Source organism: Colius striatus, chromosome 3, assembly GCF_028858725.1.
Source record: "Colius striatus isolate bColStr4 chromosome 3, bColStr4.1.hap1, whole genome shotgun sequence".
Classification (NCBI taxonomy): Eukaryota; Metazoa; Chordata; class Aves; order Coliiformes; family Coliidae; genus Colius; species Colius striatus.
The window spans coordinates 58,099,209-58,119,508 of NC_084761.1; positions in this window are offsets into that span (position 1 = coordinate 58,099,209).

Below are 20,300 nucleotides of genomic sequence, written 5' to 3' on the forward strand. Positions count from 1 at the left end.
TTGTCTTACTAAAATACATCTCTGATTCATCTTTGGGTGTGAATTCTTTGCCCCAAAGTGAGCAGAAGGAGAGCTAGGAAGGATCTGTAATAATTCTCTCAGTCTCAGAATTAATAAATTTAGGTCCTTCCATTCCTTCTCCTTCATGCATCCTTTCACAGAAGGAATCGCTTGGATGGTCTTTGGTATAACCATAATGGTGGTAGTTTTGAATTAAAACAGTGTTAGAACTCCAAGTCAAGGCCCCAGGTCTTCTGATAGTCAGTCTTTTCATTTGGAAATTTATTTTCCCCATCATTGCCTCTTCAACTACTTCCACTGTACTTTAATACATCAGCAATATACTATGGCTAGAGACAGTACACTGACAAATGGATCATTCTCTACAAAACTCTGCTGTCTGGTATACACATCTCAGATACACAATATCATACCATTCATGAGACTTTTAGTTGGGAAAATTTCTTTCTCCAAACAAAACTAAGGGAGATTTGGGGCATTTTATTTGCATGCAGAGGAAGGAACTGTTTGATGCACATTGCCTGAGCGATTCTCTGACTTTGTACGGATGTCAGACAATGACAAATTGATGTCTTTATTAATGGTGTAAGTTTTAGAGCTAATTTGAATGCTGAATTTTCTGGCCTAAAGTTTTCAGTATAAGCAGGAAATAGACTGTAACATGGAAAAGTCCATTTAGAAAATCAGATGTAACTCCATGGTCATGACTTCTATTAAACACTTGTCTTCATTCGATCTGTTCTCTGTTCATTTTCCCCAATCTTTTGCTGCTTCTTCATATAGCATCTAAAAACTAGAGTGAATAGAACTGTGCCAGTGGGTCTCTAAATCCACACGAATGCCAAGTAGAAATAAAATACATATTTTTCCATATTCTTCCAGGATATTACTTTTCAATCACCTGGCACTGTAGCTTCCAAACCGCTACTTTTAACAAACCTGAACCTCAAGACTGTCACCTTTCTTTACCGTGACTAGCAAAACTGTGTGTTAACACATTTCACAGTCTGCAAATTATGGAAATGAACTATGAGACTGCACTGATAATGAAAATGAGTACAGCTTTCCTTATAAGGCAATCTTAATATTGTCTTAACAAATTACAACTGTTTTGCAACTGCCTGTCTTGTTTCCCTCCAACGCATATCACATTACAAGTCAGGTGTCAATGCAGCAGCATCACCCTCTGAATGCTGGAGGGAGGAAGAAAAAAAAAATCCATTTTATTGAAAGCCAAGCAGACTGAATTGTAGCTTTTTTTGAAAACTTCACTTTATACGGGCTGAAAAGAAATCTACCAGTGTAGATTTCCCTGCCAATAAATAACACTGCAATACCGACACAGGTCTGCTGAGTATTGGAATGTGTCTTTTCTGTACGTTATTTAAGGACGGTTTTCATTAATTCACTAAATGATTAGCCAAAGAAATTAAGCCATTCTAGATTCTTTAACTTTTTACGGCAAATACAATGGTTCTGTTGTCATGTCTACTTCTGTATGGTCCAAGACTGCAACAATAATATAAACCCATTCTACGTGATATTATGAGGTACTATATGCAGTAAGAATTTACTTTTATCTTTTTTACACAGAAATCAGAGGATATCCATACCATCTCCATACATATTTTTTAAGTCTAAAGAGAAGTCCTCATAAAGTAAATGCTGCATCTGTTGTTGTCAACCATATGATTCTTCTGTCTCTTTTCATTACTTTGCTGGCGATGAAAAATTACTTTGAATGGCAAGATGAATGTGGTGATGCAGTGCTTGTGGATGCACATATTCAAGAAATTGAAGCTGACATTTTATTCTGCACTGTGTTAACCATAAAACATTATTGTTTGTCCTCACTACAGTCCAATGTCAGACAGCAATGACAGCGTATGCTGCTGGGTAACAACGCTGAACATTTATGCAGAGCTAGGGAAAAAAAAGTCATGGTGTTTGGGAATTGATTTGACAGCATAAAATCAAGATGCATTCTGGGAAAAGAGCAGGTAGCTGAAGTGATATCTTTGATGTGGTCAGCTCATATGTACTGGTGTCTCAATCTATAGTCAGTTATTTTGGCACTAGTATATTTGAAGACCTTCAGTGATAAAAAATGAGGTTTTGTTATGCAAAACAAGCAATACCTCAGCAAAAAATCTTAATGTAAAAAGATAAATCAAGAATCAACATATAACTCTATAATTATCTAATATCCTATCACCTCATTAGTGCCTCCTTTCTTATATTATGACAAACAGAGCAGATGGTCTTTTTTTCCCCATTCTCACTGTCCTGATATCAGCTAGTTTTCATTTTCTTCCTAGTAGCTGGTACAGGGCTATATTTCGGATTTGTGCTAAAAAACAGGAATGTTTTAGTTATTACTGAGCAGTACTTGCAGAACTTCAAGACCTTTTTGCTTCTCTTACTCCCCTCCCAGCAAGTCGGATCTGTGCAATTTATCCTCTACACATTCAGAATATATGCCAAAAATGAATAACCTGCACTTTGGCCATAGTACTAGACATGGGAAATCTGGATTTGAAGTTTTAATTTTATAAGACAAAGTCACTGGTGGAATGACATCAATTTTGTTTCCTAAGTGAATACATAATTAATGGGTTTCTGAATCAAATTACATGTTTGTTCAGAACAAGTCTGATGCAGTCTAAAACAGGTCTGAACCAAGTTTGAATTTCAACTGACAGGCATCAGCTGTTGCATTTCAGTGACTTCAGATTTGGTTTATGTTATGTATTAGCAGCAGGACTCTGGTATTAGACAGCAAATGATGGGGCAACTGGAAATTTAAATACAGGGTAAATTTTTTTTTTCTAACATGCACTGCTCATGGCTAATGGACCACTCATTGACTAAACACATAGTGTCTCAGGCTTTTAAGTCTAAAGGTGGCAAAATATATCCCATAATTAATGGTGAGCAACTTTTTATATAACTTTAATTTTAAACAGGTATACATCCATTTGTCTGGTTTAGTTACACTGGGATCTAAAAGTTTCCTATAATTACATTATTTCTAAAAGATAATTTCTCTCTTTTTATTAACATTTCTTATTCACCATCTCAATCTGTTTTCCAGCACGGGAAGGAAAAATATTCTTTTCTTTTTCCTTCTAGAGGGATCTTTCATTATTTGGGATGGACTTTACATCTTTTTTCTGTCTCCAGGGAAGGTCTCCAAGGTTGTGCAGTCAATGGATTAGGGTTATTATTTTCTTTTTGTCTTTTGGCCAGAACTAGGCTAATGACAAATGTTTCTCCACACAGTTCCTATAGCTTCACTGAAGCGTCTGAAGTTTAATTTTCCTTTCTTGCCATGGTAATCAAATTACTTGGTTGTAGCACTGCATGTGAAAGTTTTATATTCTGTCAGAGAATAAAAGTGTCACATGAATACATTAATTTAGGCCAGGAAGAATTAAAAAAATCACCACTAGCCTCATTTTCAGGACTCATTTCAAAGCAGTATGGATCCCTGCAGTCACCAGGACTCTGGGTTTTGGCTATGCTTCCTAACTGCTGCCCTAGGACTTGCTGCTACAGGTAGATGTGTATAAAACAATTGCAGAAAAAATCCACTATCAGTTCATCACTGAGAGTGGTCTAACCTCTTCCTCTGTGCATTCCTTTAATGGACATCACAATAGCTCTCTTCTTTCCACTTACACAAGACAAAATATTTTAACTGCTGTTCGTGTTAAGAGATGAAAAATTCAACAGCATGGTAAACTCCATGCTGAGAATACAATATGAAATGCTCATGGCAGATATATTTGATCTGTAAATACTCTACCACAGGTCAAGCTGCCTCTCTGCCCTTTTCAACAAGTGTCTCTCTCATACATAAGGCATCATGCTAGAGTTTTATTTGTACTTGTTCCAGACAGTATGCCATTACACAAACATAATGATATTGTATTCAGTGCATATTTTAAACTTGCAAAATCACATCTGAGCACACTAAAGCAGAGCTTCTACTTAGAACTGTCTATATTGCGAAACGATAGACAGACAAGTACTGGTTTGAAAAAATATTACCACTGACATATCTTTACTTATCATTAATTCAGCACTCATCACATACTCCTCCTCGTCCCTCAGACTTGATCTGTATTGAAGTAATTGAACGAAAAGTGGTATATGGTGTCTAGAGTACAGAGGACAAGACATATGAGGAGTAGCTGAGGAAATCGGGGTTGTTTAGCCTGGAAAAAATTAGGCTGGGTGGAGTCCTTATTGCTTTCTACAAAATGGTCTCTTTTCCTAAGTAACAAGTCATGAGACAAGAGGAAATGCCCTCGTGTTGCACCACAGGTGGTTTAGATTAGATTTCAGGAAAAAATTCTTTGCCAAAAGGGTTTTCAAGCATTGGAACAGGCTGCCCAGGGAAGTGGTGGAGTTACCATCCCTGGAGGTATTTAAACGTTGTGTAGATGTGGAGAATAGGGACATAATTTAGCAGTGCATTTGGCAGTGTTAGATCTACAGTTGGACTCAGTGATCCTAAGAGTCTCTTCCAACCTAAACAATTCTATATGTTTCTATACATTTCTTGAGGAACTCAGAAAGCAGTAGGTATGGGCACCACAAATAAATGCTTCTCCATGACTTTCAGCACTTAAGCAAACATGTACATTCACATGCTGACATTGTAAATGTGCATATGGGGCAGTTCAGCTCAAAAAGTCCACTTCTGCTTCACAGAAAAGAATCATAGCTTAGGCTGGATCCCTGAAGATAAAAAACTGAGCAACTCAGCAGTTAATCTGTTTTCCCAGTATCTTACCAAGTCAAGTATTGAAAATCCTCTAAAATATTCCACAATCTCTGACAATCAAGTCTTAATCCTCCAGTGGCTCCTAGCATTTCTATAAAATGGTGTTCATTGCTACAAAGATTCAGAAATAAATATATGGGAAAAATTGTTGTGCAGTTCATCTATGGCTATAACTACTTTGATCTCAGACACAATATGGCCACAACATAATGTGCTATACATAAAGTAGTTACCATAATGGCAAAAGAGGAATCCAGGAATCCAGTTCTGAAGTATCATTTCTGTGACATCCTTTAATCTCTGTATGATATCTTAAAGATTAAGTTTCTTAGAGGATACTTATTCTCTGCTATTCTTTTCTGATCTCTTGATGAGAGTTCTGTATACTGAGTAGCTGAATGATTCTTAAGGTTCCAGATAAATAATTGACTTCCTCATATTTTTCCTGAAATACACTATGAAGGCTTTTTGCAGAAGCTTGTATTAGCCATAAAGGCATTTGAGCCTCCTTTCACAAATTAATATTCTGATGATAATCACCATAATGAATAAAATAATAACGCTTGCTTATCCCTGGATGTGAGGGCTTGTGCCTCAACATTGTCAGTTTTACATGGTAGCTTTTAATTGCAGGAAGTGTTTCGCTGAATTGATTGGCATTACCTAGACAGTGTGCTGTTCTTTGCACTAAAGGGACTAGAATCGCTATCTGTCTATTTTTGCACTTTTTCCAAAATGAGTAATAAAATTCTTTCTGGCATTTCACATTTGATTAATCAATTTGTTAACATTTGTGCATTCTGATTATTCTAGTACAATAGCAAATTGCTGTAACTACAGGGCTAGAAATACAGGGAATAAAAAGATCTTTTGCTACCAGGACCTAATATTCGTTAATTATTTGTACTACAACAAGACCGAATAGCCTTAATACAGGTTTGCAAATGCATTATGTTGGCATTACAGACTCCATATTCAGAAAATTATGCTTTTTCCAAATAATAATATGTTTAGTAACATGCTTAATATGTTTTATTTCTAAAATATATTACACCAAAACCTAATAATTAATGCCAAATTTAGCAGCTTTTGGGTTTGTAAAGCTCAATTCAATATATATAGCCATTCGAAAAACTTAAAAGTAAGTATTTTTCTTCTGTTAGGAATGACCATTTTATTATTCAATTGTCACCTACAGTTGCAACACTGTAATATTGTCTCGTTATTTCTGCATATTATCTGAAATCTAGTCATGGACAATTGATTAGTCCTGTTGTGTCAGGCTTTGAGGTAAAATTAAGTAGACTGTCACAAATACATTCACTGATAACTTTGGTTCAAAGAGGTGACATATCATCAATCAATTTCCATCACAAGGAGTTGTGATGGATTTGTGCAAACCTGCTTTTTGCTTGGCAAAGGGGGAGCATTGCAGTGCTGCCCCCATAAATAGTTTCCAAAATTTCTCCCAGCTCTGAGTTGGACCAATCTCCAGCCTGGCCAGGCTGATGTGATACTTCTGCCGTCACTGTTTAAAAAGGGAAATATGTAGTGTGTAGGAGGACTTCGGAGAGTAGAGCACGATGAAGGTGACCAGGTGGATCCTGCAGATAGAGAAAGGAGGATGGGAGGAGGAGCACTGGACCAGAAATCTCTAAGAAAGCAGCTGTGCCTCTGCAACCCATGGAGGACTATGGCAGGATTAATTTTTGCCAGCAGCTCTGAAAGCACCCCTCATACCAGAGTGCTGGAGCTCCCGTGCCAGAGGGGATGAGTGTTTTGGACCTGAACCCAGAGGAAGCAGAGAGGAGCTGCTGCAGAATGAACGCACGTCACAGCAGCCAGTGCAGGGCTGCCCAGCCTGTGAGGGACCCTGTGCTGGAGCAGGGAGAACCAGTGAGAAGTCCACCTGCCCTCAGGAGTGGCAGAAGCCATCAGGAAAGGACTGACTGAAACCCCCCTACCCTGTCCGCCTGCACTACTCATGAAGGGAGGAAGTAAAGATACCAGGATAAGGTGTCTGAGCCTAGGAAAAGGGGAGGGGTGGGGAGAAGAAGATCTTAAAGCATCTGGTCATACTTTTCATCACTGCCCTATTCTGTACTTTTTTGGTTGGATGTTTCAGTTTGTTATGGTATTGGTTGGTGGTGGATTAAATTGAGTTTCATTTTATTCCTCAAGTTGAGTAGTCTTGTCTACTTTGCCAGGGATCATAAATGGTGAGCCCTCCTTGTCCTCAGGGGGTTCCAAAGGCCCTTGGTACGTATAGCTGATTGTAGACCTTTGCTCTTAAATAGACCTAAATCAAGGCAGAAGTCCACCTCATACCCATTATTTTCAAAACGCTCATTATGTCCTTATGAAGCATAATGAAGATTTGGGTTGAGCAGTCTGAGAGTTGCTGAGAGTGGCTGAGAGTTTCTTACAGGTTCAGAGACTTTTTTGGACGTTAGCCAAGAATAATTACAACTTTCTTCCCTCCACATCTATTTTCATACAACAATCCAACCTACCTGTGTGAATATAGGACAAATTATGTAATATTGAATTAATCTTTTTCCTCTCAATCTTAGTATTAAGCACAATCCATCTTGCAGACCAGATCAAAGATTGGACTTCACTTCCCATTATTATAAAGACAAATATATTTACAAGTGTTTACCTACATTTCAGTGTAGGGAATTTCAGTGAATGACCACCATTATTTCACAGTGATCTACACTCTTCATCAGACTTTTTCTCTATTTGGCAGGAAGACTCTCTCTTAATATCACACCTCTTCCACTTGCAACTTTTGTGGGAGCACTGAAACACAAAAAAAAAAAAAAACCCCAAAGGAGCACAGATAAATACCATCAAACAACAAAGAAAACAGAAAATTAAGTAAGATGGAATATGACACAATACTTTGGACTGAGTATCTTTGGTACCTAAGTGCTATATAGTACAGTCTACCCTTTACAACTTGAATTAAAAACCACTGAATTGTGTAGATTTTTCTAAATATGAACTTGGAAACTCAGTATGTTCCTTTAAACACTTAACTTTGTCTAATTACTTGAAAGTTTGCAGAATAATCTTTTGTCCAATAATTTTTAGGGATTGTGGTTTATTTTTGTTCTGGAGCAAGACAATTTCATGTTGCACAATCACACAGAGAACATTCAAAGACTGGTTCAGTAACTGAGAGAAAGCTGTTATTTCCATTGTTGTTTACATTACCATTAATACCTATCTCAATACTTAGATGAGTATTTATTTGACACTGGATTCATTGAGTTGGACATAAAAAAGATGCACCATAGTTTAAAAGGATGATACGCTGATTTGGAAACTGTAGGCCTTCAGTTGTTATTGTGGATGGTGAGTGTCAGGAGGTTGGGACGTCCTTTTTTCTATTGTATTTAGCAAAAAGACAAGGGGTAATAGGATGAAGCTGGAACACAAAAAGTTCCACTTAAATATAAGAAAAAATTATTTTACTGTTCAGGTGAGGGAGCAGTGGCACAGGCTGCCCAGAGGGGTTGTGGAGTCTCCTTCCTGAAAGATCTTCAAGACCCACCTAGATATGTTCCTATGCAACCTGATGTATGTGAACCTGCTTGAGCAGGGGGGTTGGGCTAGATGATCTCTAAAAGTCCCTTCTAACCCCTACCATTCTATGATTCTATGCTGTTAAGGACATGCTATAAATCTGAAAGCAGGTTACCCTCAATATCTGCAGTGTATTTCAGACGGGATTTTGCATATAAAGTGAAGAACTGACAAGAGAAGTACTGCTGGTATTACTTTTCACAGTGTGCAAGAGAAAGAGATGTCTCTTTAGAAAGCTAAAGACAAATGCCACCTTCTTTACAGAGTATATATGCCTAGATTTAGAAATATCTGCATTTCAAACATTATCAGAGAAATCAAGTATCATTAAATAGATAATATAGTTTGATTATAGCATGAATATGGCAAGAAAGAAAACAACAGAAAAGATTGCTGAGAATATGAAAGATAAAAAGTGTAACTTTAAGCAATAGTGCTTTGTATTTGAAAATTGAGTAGTTTGAGCTCATCTTGCATGAAACTAAGGCTCAAAATGAAAGCTTATAGCAGATCTACTTACTAGGCATTCTTTTCTTGATTCAGCATTGTATGGCACTATTAGGAGAGCTGTAAAGCAAAGCATCTTTCAGAAGCTCTTCCTGAAGGTGAGAAGTGCAGTAATGACCCTCAAGGAGACAAGCTCGCATTTTAGTGTGCAATGAGGGGATAACCTAGTGTTTTAACAGAAGTCACCAGAGACTTGACCAAGACAGAAAAGAGGACAAGCCTCTGTACATACCAGAAGGTTGTATAGCTGTTACTGCAGGTAGACAAGCGGATGGATTCAGAGCAGGTTTTGCTGGAAAAACAAAGCTTCACAAACAATCTAATGTAAAAGGGGAAAGAACTGGAGGAGGGCTCAAGATTAAGAGGAAATGAAAAAGGAAGAACTGAAAGTAGAGTAAATAAGGCTATAATAGAAATGAACATGGTATCCAGATGAGCAATTTTGTTGTCAGTGGCAGAGAAGAGAGGCAAGCACTGAAGAGAAGAGGGAATGATCAGAACCCAATTAGCATATTGGTCTTGAGAAAATATTCCGGCATCCTAAAGAATATGTTTCTCCCTAAGAAATCTATTTTGCATGGCCTCACAACTGATGAAGAAAGTGAGAAGGTAAAAAAATACACTTCACTAAAAGAACAAAAGAAGAACATGAAGCCCCAGATAAAACAAAACTGCTATTATATATGCTGCACTCAGGTTTAAATCTTTTTAAAATAGAATCAATAGTATCAATAGTTACTTTCATAGCCTTCATAACTACTAATCACATAACTTAAGGAACCCTAATAACGATGCTAGTAATTGCAGAAACATCATGGACAGACCTAAGGGAGGGAATGTCTTTACTGATTCCATTGTAATGCAAAGTAACACCTGCTGTTTCTGTTCAGAGGAATCAGTTCCATCAGAGATTATTTGTTTCTCTGAGCAGAATATTATGTAGTCATAATCATATTACAAACCCTAAATATCAAAGTATATTATTAAAAAATCACACCAGTTTCTGCAAAACTATTGAAGAAGTAGTCTGGAAAGGGAAAAATAGCGCCATCAGTTTGCCACTATATTACTAGATCAAGTTGTTTCATGATTTTAATGATTTTAATGTTTTATTGAAATACATGGTAATTTTTGATGCAAAGAATGTTTTCTTTCTCTCCAAATTTGGCAATAATATTACTGTGACTTTTAAAAATGATCTCAAGCAGTTAATTGGCTACGTAACTGCTGCTTTGAAATACATGTAAACCACAGAGTTGCATAGTAGAAGAATGACCAAATTATTGCTCTTCAGAATATACAAGCAAAGCTTTTTGAGGTATTTACAGTTACTCCCGCTGACAATGTGGCCACTGTAAATATTTCTGCTCAACTGTTACCCAGTTTTTCCCTTCCATCTAAACCAATTAAGAAATTAAGAATGAGAATTTCTTGTTCTTACGGTTACAAGAATCATGGTGACCCAAAGTTCATGACCAAGATTCATGGTCAAATTTTAATTTATGGATAATACCATAAAAGTAGCTAGAGAAAAAGTCAAGGGCCCTTCAAATGAATTTCACACAATCAGATACAAAAATTCATACAGTTAATTAAATATTCTTAAGTTCTTTCTTATTTAAGTTTCTTACTTGTTTAAGTTTCTTTACTTACGTGTTTATTTGTAATTTTTTTTTTAAATATTGTATCTGGCAATATATAAACATAATGGTACCAATGTATACTTGTGTAGAACAACTACACGTAATCAAACTACACATTTTGCTAAAAAAGCATATTAGTCATACATTACTTCTGACCACTAGTCTGCTAATCTTGGTGTGAGGGTATTAACCTATGATGGGAAAAGGTGACACAAATATCCTGATAAAAAGTCCGAGATTAAAGGTCTACTCATGCTCAGGCTATTCTTTCAGGGGCTATGATGCATTTTGAGTAAAGCAGACCTGCTTCCTGTTCTGTAAATACTTTTCTTGCCTAACAATATGTCTGAATATTACTCAACACTCCCACTATAAACCATGCTTCTCAGTTCTACGTAGAGTCCCAAAACAAAGCAATACTTGTTGCTCACTGATGTAAGCAGATATACAGTAAAGAAAGGAATTTGAAGATAATAAAGAGCCAAATTCTTCTGAGAAAAAGGTTATGTGAAAACTTGCATGTATAAAAGCTGTTCTAATTATATAATTTATTACTTTTCACAAACGTATTTAGAAAACTATAGAATCATAGAATGGTAGGGGTTGCAAGGGACCTTTAGAGATCATCTAGTCCAATCTGCCTGCCAAAGCAGGTCCACCTAGATCAGGTTGCAAAGGAATGCATCCAGGTGGGTTTTGAAGACCTCCAGAGAAGGAGACTCCACAACTTCCCCAAACATTGAAAAAAAATCATTAAATCATTTTCTCACAGTCAGCAATGGCTAAGAAAATATTTTAAATGTATGATGAGCAATGCAGCTCAGTAGAAATTCACTTTTTTCCTGGAATAAATATGACCTACAGGTAAAGGTGCTGAGTGATCCTTGCATTTAACCCAGATGAATACATGGGCTTTTTTTAAATATGTACAAACTTGGAAACTCTCTGAAGGGGAAAAAAGAAAATATCTGGAATTACTCAGAGTAAAACTGATCAGCAAAGAGCTGACCAAAATATTTAAATATCATAGCTTTCCCCAATCTAGGATATTTTGTTCTGAAAAGTCTACAATCAAACTACAATAAAATACAGAAATGATGCTTGGAAATGTATAAAATATCAGCTATTTTTAAATTTCTTCTAAGACAAAAAAAAATAGCTTGGTGAGGAAAACTCAAGTAGACTGCAAACACAGTTAATTACTTTCATGGTAGCCTTGAAATTTTGCTTCTCTGGAAGCCATTCACAGGCCAATCTTTTAACAATGGCTGGTGAAAGTTGTGGATTGCTCCATTCAGATCACAGCTTCACTCCTCTTGTGGCCTGCTATCCACATAATCACAACCATGGGCTGTCCACTCCAGCTTATTTACTCAGCATTACTACTGCAGAGTCAATTATTCTTTTCATTTTCTTGAGAAATCTGTTCACATCCCCATTTATTTGTTTGGCTACCTCTCCTGCACAGAAAGTAGGGAAGCAACGGTGCAGCCAAACAGATGGACATGACACAACATTCATCTCTTCAGGCTTGCTCACAAAATTCTCAGTAACTTGGGTATTATGAGTTATACAGATACCATATTTTGGAGCAATTCATACGGGGCATCATAAACTTTGTGTGGCTGCATCTTACCAGGATTTGGGATTGTATTGCTGTTTTCCTACTACAGAGGGCTTTCTCATTTTCTCAAAACAGTATGTTTTTAAGCTCTAGAAATGTATTTAATGTTTCTTGAATAAATAGACAGTTTAAATTTAGCTAATTAAAGAGGCAGATACAAAATACTCTCAGAGGGTAATACACTCCCCATCTACTCAGTACCACAAACAGATTGTATATTAACATATATAGAATGGGATATTCTAAAAAACATTTAATCAAACAATATAAAATGCCCATTGCTACTCTATTTCAACTACATGTTTCCTTGGGAAATGCACTAGTAATGTTTTCAGTGTCTCAAATTTCTATGGTTTTCGCAAGTGAAGTTGAGTGCAAAGCACAACTTTTCCTGCAGTGCTGAGCTTGGCAAAAAAGTATATCCATTAACCTGGTGGCTAAGAATATTTGCAATTTCTTTTGTTTCTGTTGACAGCTACTTATCAGTTTTTCTGTCAGAGATTCTTTGCAAAATACTTTTTGTTCTGCTCAGTTTTGATTCCTTCTTTAAACTCTAGTATTATTGCTTTCCTGACAACTAATCTCCATTTCCCTTTAAGTGCAAGAATCCATCCATTTGCTGTCAGAAAATTCTCCTCCACAGCTTGTTACACCTTCCTATTTAGCATCACACAAAAACTGAATTCTATTCTTCTAGCTATTGCCTTCATCTACTCTTTGAATTAGTTGTTTCATAGACTGGTGGTCAGAAGCCAATGCAGATGTCTGGCTAACTCCCTGATCCAGCAGCTCAATTAGCACTAACTGTGTACCTAATACACAGGCTGCAAACCAAAGAGAGGAAGAAATGTCCTTCCTTGTACTAGGGACACTCATCAGTAAACACAATCTGACAGAACCAGACTTTTACACTGCAGACATATTTCTTATTCTGCACAATATTGCAGGTACCTCATGTGAGGCAACTGGGGAAAAAAAGTATTATAAAAGACAAAAACAGAACTGAGAATATGAGCCAATTTCAAGTGAATGTCAATTCACTTTTCTAGCTACTAGTAAACATTTTTCCTTTCCTTTTTCTTCTACTGAAATATTCAAGCACTTCTGTGCAGAGTCCCAAGAAATGACTCAGAAATGGTAACTGCTAGTGTTTTGCTGCTCTAAGAGAGGAATGGGCACAGAAGGACAAAGAAGTTATTCATGGAGGGGTGAGACCACAACTGTAATTTGCATTCACTGTTAAACAATATAATGCTATGAGTGTTCTTTCAGTAGCACATAAGGCCACTTGCTGACTCTTGATTGTCTGTGAATCTCTCTGTCCTTGTTAAAATCACAGCACTGTGCTAAGTATACTGTGCTTTTACCATCTGGCACTATGGCAGGAAGGCTACATAAGCATAACCTGTCTTACCATCGATTTTTGGTGGCATGCTGATTCCTTCAGAACAAATAATGTTTGTCTTCAAACACGTTATATCCTTGAACTTCTAACAGCACATGCAAAAAGATTCCTACCAACCCTTTGATGATATTTGACATCTATCTTTTTTGATAATTTCACCTATCCTAAGCTCATGTTGTTCCATCTTTGTAGCCAAAATAGTTAATAAATAGTTTTTTGGCCAATGATATACAAAGACAGCCATGTTGATGGCTCATTTAGTAAAGCCATATGGTTTGCTCATTGTTATTACTGTCACTTAATAACTTTCCATTTTTAAATACATATCTGCTACTTTTTATTTAAAACAATTACTTCATTGCACACTTGTTAATGCAAGAATAAGCATAGAATATTAACATTAACAAATACTTTGAGTTGTAGTTTCCATAGTAACTTTCACCCATTGTCTTGTGTGTTTATGTGCTCTAATTTATGCGTTCTTAACATCCTCTCTCTGCTACTTTATCTACCAACAGTAAGTAAATAAAAAGAGGAAAAATATCATTATTGCTATATTCTGAAACTCCAAAATGTGGTAGGAAAGCTGCATACACATATATACATATCTTGAGATAAACAGAATCTCTCATTATGATCATTCATGCTCCACATGAAACACTAAAATAAACTATTTTGCTGAAAGACAGATTAAGACAATGGTTTGTGTTATTGCTGGCATGATGTCTTACTGCAGCTCTAGGTTCCTAAAAGACTAGAGAATATTTCCTCTTATCAGCCTTCAGCAGAACTGAAGTGTTACACTGCAGGGGACATGACACACTTTCTCTTTAGGAGGGTAAGAAAGATGGTTCAGTATGCACAAAGAGGCATGAACAAAGCTTCTTGAGGCTTTCAGACTGCTTTTGTACCTAAGGAAAGGCCGGTGAGGTTTTATCCCATGTGAGTATCTAAGACTTCAGATACACAACTGCTTATTAGGTCCTGGTTAAAAGCAAACTTATGTAAATGGACAACTTTAATGGGATCAAACTAGAGTCAAGAAGATGCATAAAACAGTGAAAGATCAAGGCTTCACTTCTAGAGTAAGTGAAGAGCTACTTCAGCATGTACTTATACAGTGACAGTACAGTGGGACTCCAATCCTAATTTTCTAGATGTTCCTACCATAAAAGTTACTGTAATGTTTCTATTACTAAATAGATAACATCCAATTGACATTAGCATTTAAGGAATGACAAAGATTCACTCATTTCCTAAAAAAACCCCCTATTGATCTACATATCTTGAGATACAGGAAAATCTGAAGGACATTTTAAATCTACCCTATTAACCTTAAGTGCTCGTTAACACAAGAGGAACAAAAGAAAAACAGGCAAGAAAAAGAGGAAAAAGAGTGAATGAAAAAAAAAGAAAAATTTGCCTGATAGAATATGAAGTACTCACTTCTAAGTTCACGCAATTGAAAGGAAAAAGAAACAAACAGAAAGAATTAAAGAAGAGAGCATAATCACTCGCCTTTCTGTATTTGCAAAAGTGACCAGTAAATATTCTACTGAAAAGAAATAACATTCTTTTCTGATTTTGAAAATTAAAGTCTTCTCTTTGATGTCTAATTTTTATATACTCTAAGAAAAAACACAGAAATAAAGCAGGTGGAAAATATTTGAAGGAAATACAGAAAATTCTAAACAAAGACAAGTAATCAAGCAGTCTGGGACACATGGAAGTAAGCATTCCACACTTCTGGCTTGCCTTGGAGTGGCATCCAGCACTGACCTGAACCAGCTCTGCTTAGCAGATGAGACCTGACAAAACTGCAGCTCACAGAAAGACCCTGCAACCTGTCAAGTTCTCGTTGCTGAGGTTAGTGAACTCTGAGAGGAGAAAAAACAAAAGTAGAACCTGAAACAGGTACCCTTGAGCAGTACCACAATGGAATACAAGAATACAAACCTTTCTCAGTATTGATAAACCACCAAGTACAATTTTGCAATGCTTGGACACTGTGACAAAACATGATAGGAATTATATTCAGGTATGCAAAATGTATAGGCCAGTCTTGATTTGAGTTTTGTAATTAGAAAAGCTCTAGAGGTATAAGAGTCTATTTGCATTACTCCAAGTGTCACTATTTCACTGTTTCAAAGTCAGTTGCGATTTACATCAATTCTGTCATTGTGCAGCCATTTGGTTTTGTGCCTAAGTACCAGCCACTCTTTAAGCTCCATGTGACGATCACTTCGCTCTGAGGGAAAATGCAAATAGTCATGGTTAACTATATGTGCAAATTATGTGATAAATGATTTCAGTGAGATTCTAAGAATAAATCAATCGTATTTCCATATTCCATTACTTATTTCATATAGATTTTGGGATTTTTGAAAATTTCATTTTCAGAATCACTCTAAAGAGCAGGGGAAAAAGAGAACACTGAACAACTGAAGTACGTGGAGTTAAGTTCTTAAATCAGATATTTTTCTCTCAAGCAAACATCTGAAAAATTAAAATGCAAATATAAAAAAGAATTTTCAGGAAGTTATTATAGAGCAATGGATTTGCTGTGCTTTCAGGTACCACTCACCACATGTGAAACTTGTTTCTGCCTTTCCTAGTGCAATAATTATAGAAGCATATTTTATGATTTCTTGGTACAAAAAGTTCCCCTCTCCAAGAGTACCAGTGAACTAAATTTTGTTGACATTCCAATACATTGTGTATTTTTTAATGACAATGTTCTATTAGTGCAGTTACAGCATTATAACATAAATGACAAAAATGTTACAGTATTATGTATGTGCCTATGTTACACTTTCTAGCCTTCTCTTTCACAAAGGTACACTTGAACAGTCTGTTCATTATTATCGTAAATCATCTGAATTCATAAGACTGGATCTACTGGATCTGAATTGTTACTTAACACTTCTGTCTAGAAAAACAAGGGGAACAGCATTAGATTGGTTTTTAATGATATAATCAAGATCTGAAACAAAAAAAGGCATCCTCCTTCATGCTGTGTTGAATTGCATAGTTGATATACAGCCAAATCTTCTTCAATCAAAAGGATGTTGATTTTGTAGAGCAGCACACAGATGAGTTCACGAGTGAAGAGTTATCAGACAGCATTTTCAATCAAGCAGTGATGAGGGTAATCCAGCCCACAAACTTTCTATCACAAACTTTCTGTAACTTTTTGGACCCTTTTCTGAAAAAATGAGTATCTCATCATTAAGCATGTACTTCATAGCAGATGCATTATTAGGAGGGAAGTATGTTTCCAACTTAGAGTATGCAGGCATGCAGCTGCGTGCCATTGATAAAGGAAAGGAAAGTAACAATGGCCAGATAAAAAACAACCTTTACGTGAAGCCAAAGTGCAAAATTTAACATTAATCTTAAAAATTACTTCTGTCAGGAAATTTAGATCAGAAAAAAGCCTTAAAAGACAATTATAAACTGTTGGTTTTACACCTGATTTCAATAAATTGATACAAAATGGGTCTTAAAATACTATAGTCTAGGAGAACTTTCAGTTAAAAAGGTTATCTAAGTTTTCACATTTTACAATTTAATGCTAATGAAATAAAATTGTATTTTCTTAACAGAAATAGATTAGTCTGTTGTGGTATGGCATAGGGATTCATTGTTTAATCTTATAGATTTTTCAAAGTATTTCATTAACAAAGGAGAAGCATTTTCTGGCACAAATCACTGCAGCAATAGAATCTGTCAAAACAGAAAAGATGGGCATTTCCAAAAAGATCCATGCATTTGGTAAATAAACACAGCATTTGCACAGGAGAAAAATTATATTCATTTTCTTTTTGTTTAGTTCCAAAATGTCCTAACATGCATGAGAATCAGAGAAGAACATCACATTTTCTGTTTTCCTCTTCTGAGTTAAAGGGGGCAGGAGAACTATTTTCCCTACCACTTTCACAGGCTGTATACATTTTTGCTTGAAGGCAATCATTATTTCCCTGATGATCACACAGAAGCATCTTTACTCCTGCCAAACATTTTCACCTTTCAGAACTGTCACTTGATTCTGTGCTCTCTGCAAAACATACAGCATTCAAGATTTGATGAACTTCCCTACAACTTTCTGCCTCTACACTGATTACACAATAACTGTTTTCTTCCAATAATCCCATGGATGCAGACATCATAAAGTTCCTAAATAAGTGCCATCATTTAGAATAAATTTCAGTCTTTTTCCACTTGACAATGCCATAGTTTGCACAGCAAGCATTCTGTTAAGTACCAAAGATAATAAAATTAACATCTCTGATGTATATGAGCTGCTTTAAGTATAAATCCCTTTTTAAAATATTTAATCAAATACTTATATTTACTGCATACAAACTATAATATTTACAGAAAAAAAAGAAAGCATTTAGTTGGAGACCTACTAATATCTATCTATTCCTGAAAGAGTACTTACAAACATATTGTCAATTTTTTACCTGATTAAAAGTCTATGAAGACACATAAACTATGATGGATAATAGTGAAAAATCATAAATCATACTGTTTTAACCTTGAACATGTGGTCTTATACATGTGTCTTTTTTTTTTACATAATACAAAAAGTAAATTACAAACTCTAATTCTGTAATACAAACAGTGAATGCAAACAATAGGAAATATCTGATTACATATAATTTTTATGGTTCCAGAGTTAGCTGTCCTCTAGGGTATGATAACAACAATAACAATTACAATAATGACAATGGATATATGAATGATAGTCCAATCTCTGAAAAGTGGAAGGTTATATAGTTTTTCACAGGTGTTATCATTTCTCTGTCCTCATTGCTATTCAACACCAATGCAAGTCAGACTTGAAGTTAGGTATATACTTAATTAACCTGTTGAATGGCTGTAATATTTTGTATTTCATATATTTCATAGAATGGTAGGGGTTGGAAGGGACCTTTAGAGATCACCTAGTCCAACTCCCCTGCTGAAGAAGGGTACTTACTTGAATTCACTGTACTTTATCTTGTGACAGACAGAAAGTGGACAGAATCGTCGTCATGTTTGCCTACACCTTGTTTTGAAGAAGCATTTGTAAAGAGCTTATAGAAGTTTAATGAAGCTTTAATCTTTAAAAACTCACACACTATGGGTTATTGCATAATCTATTATGTCAATAGGTTGTTTGCAACCAGAGGTATTTTCGTAAAAGAACAATCAGAATGTTAATATGAGGCATGAGATAAATTTGAATCCTGTTAGATGCTCTTTCACTATAAAATTTTGTTTCTAGTAGTCAGCTGACTCCTCTGTGCAGATATGGTAAAGCCAGTCATACAGTAATTTAATCTGTAAGGAGATTTCAACATGGCACAAAGTATAATCCTGCACAAAGATCCAAATTTTAGAAGATCTGTGTAGCTACGTTAGCTTGGCACTCTGCCTGGGTTTCTCAGCAATATAAGCAGCCCAGAAGAAATGCTGCTGCACTGTTACTATCGCTCAAATTACTCATTCTTAATTAATACCCATTAACCCATTTAGAACTTTATAACCATGTTCCCATCACAAAGCAGCAGTGAACAGGCCAGATGACTGTTTAATACTACCACATTTTTGAATCACTGGTGCGGGGAGTGATAGGAAATTAGTATGCTATACAGTGCCATTTGCATATTTGCTTATTTACTTTGTGTTCTTAGTCTGACAGCATCAGCTTCCTGAAAAATCCTGTGAGATGGATGCTTTCAGACTATGGGGGGCCACGAGCCTATCAATATGTTATTTCCAGTAGATGCAACATGTGGTATGCAGTATAATGAAACCCTACCTGCAGCTCTGCCAGAGCGCATCCGTTAGGACAAGAGAGACAGACAGACTTTTCCAATTTAGCCTTAATATTCACTATGGTTGTTTGGGGTTTTATGTTTGTGTGGGTATTGTTACACAACATCCTTTACAGGTTATCTACTGTAGATATGAATGGATAAGTCTTTATTTACAGGTACAGTTCAGCTCAGCCTGAACTGCATGAAGAACGGTTTTGAGGAATTCCTAACCCAGAGCATGAGTTAAATCTGTAAATTGCAATGCAATTGTTTCAAGAAATCCAGGTCCACAACAGGTTTCCCAGTAAATGCTGAGGACAACACATAGATGGAAAGCTTCTATCACAGCAACCAGGGAAGCAGATGTGTTTTCAGGCAGAGGAAAAAAAATTCTAACCAACATCAAAAAAATCAGGGTTCATTCTTGAAATGAGAGCCCTCAAGGAACGTATCACAAGGCTTGCAATCTTTTATTATTTTTCATAGCATGAAAACATAAAAGAAGAACAAAATATGTTCATAAGCTAGTGATCCAATGAAATAAGAAGACATGAGGAATGAGTGTTGGAAAATTATTTTGGCAGCAAGCTGACTCCTTCAGAGCTCTCTTTTGTGCTGCAGTGAGCCTAAAGAGAAAACTCGTTGATTTGTTGTGAGATTTTATTCTGTGTACACTAGCATTTTATGCATATTTTAGAGGTCCCTAGGGGAAAGTTATCTGCCAATTCCAAAAGCATTTCTAATTAATTAGAAAGCTTTTGTTTCTATGTTCTTATTGCATTTTCTATAGTGTTTTCAGGCTAAGACTTCTTGAATTAGATTCAAAAGCCATTAACCATAAGAAAATTTGATGAGGATTTTTCAATACAAGACTTCCAAGTTTAGGCACTGTCATCTCTCTTTAGAC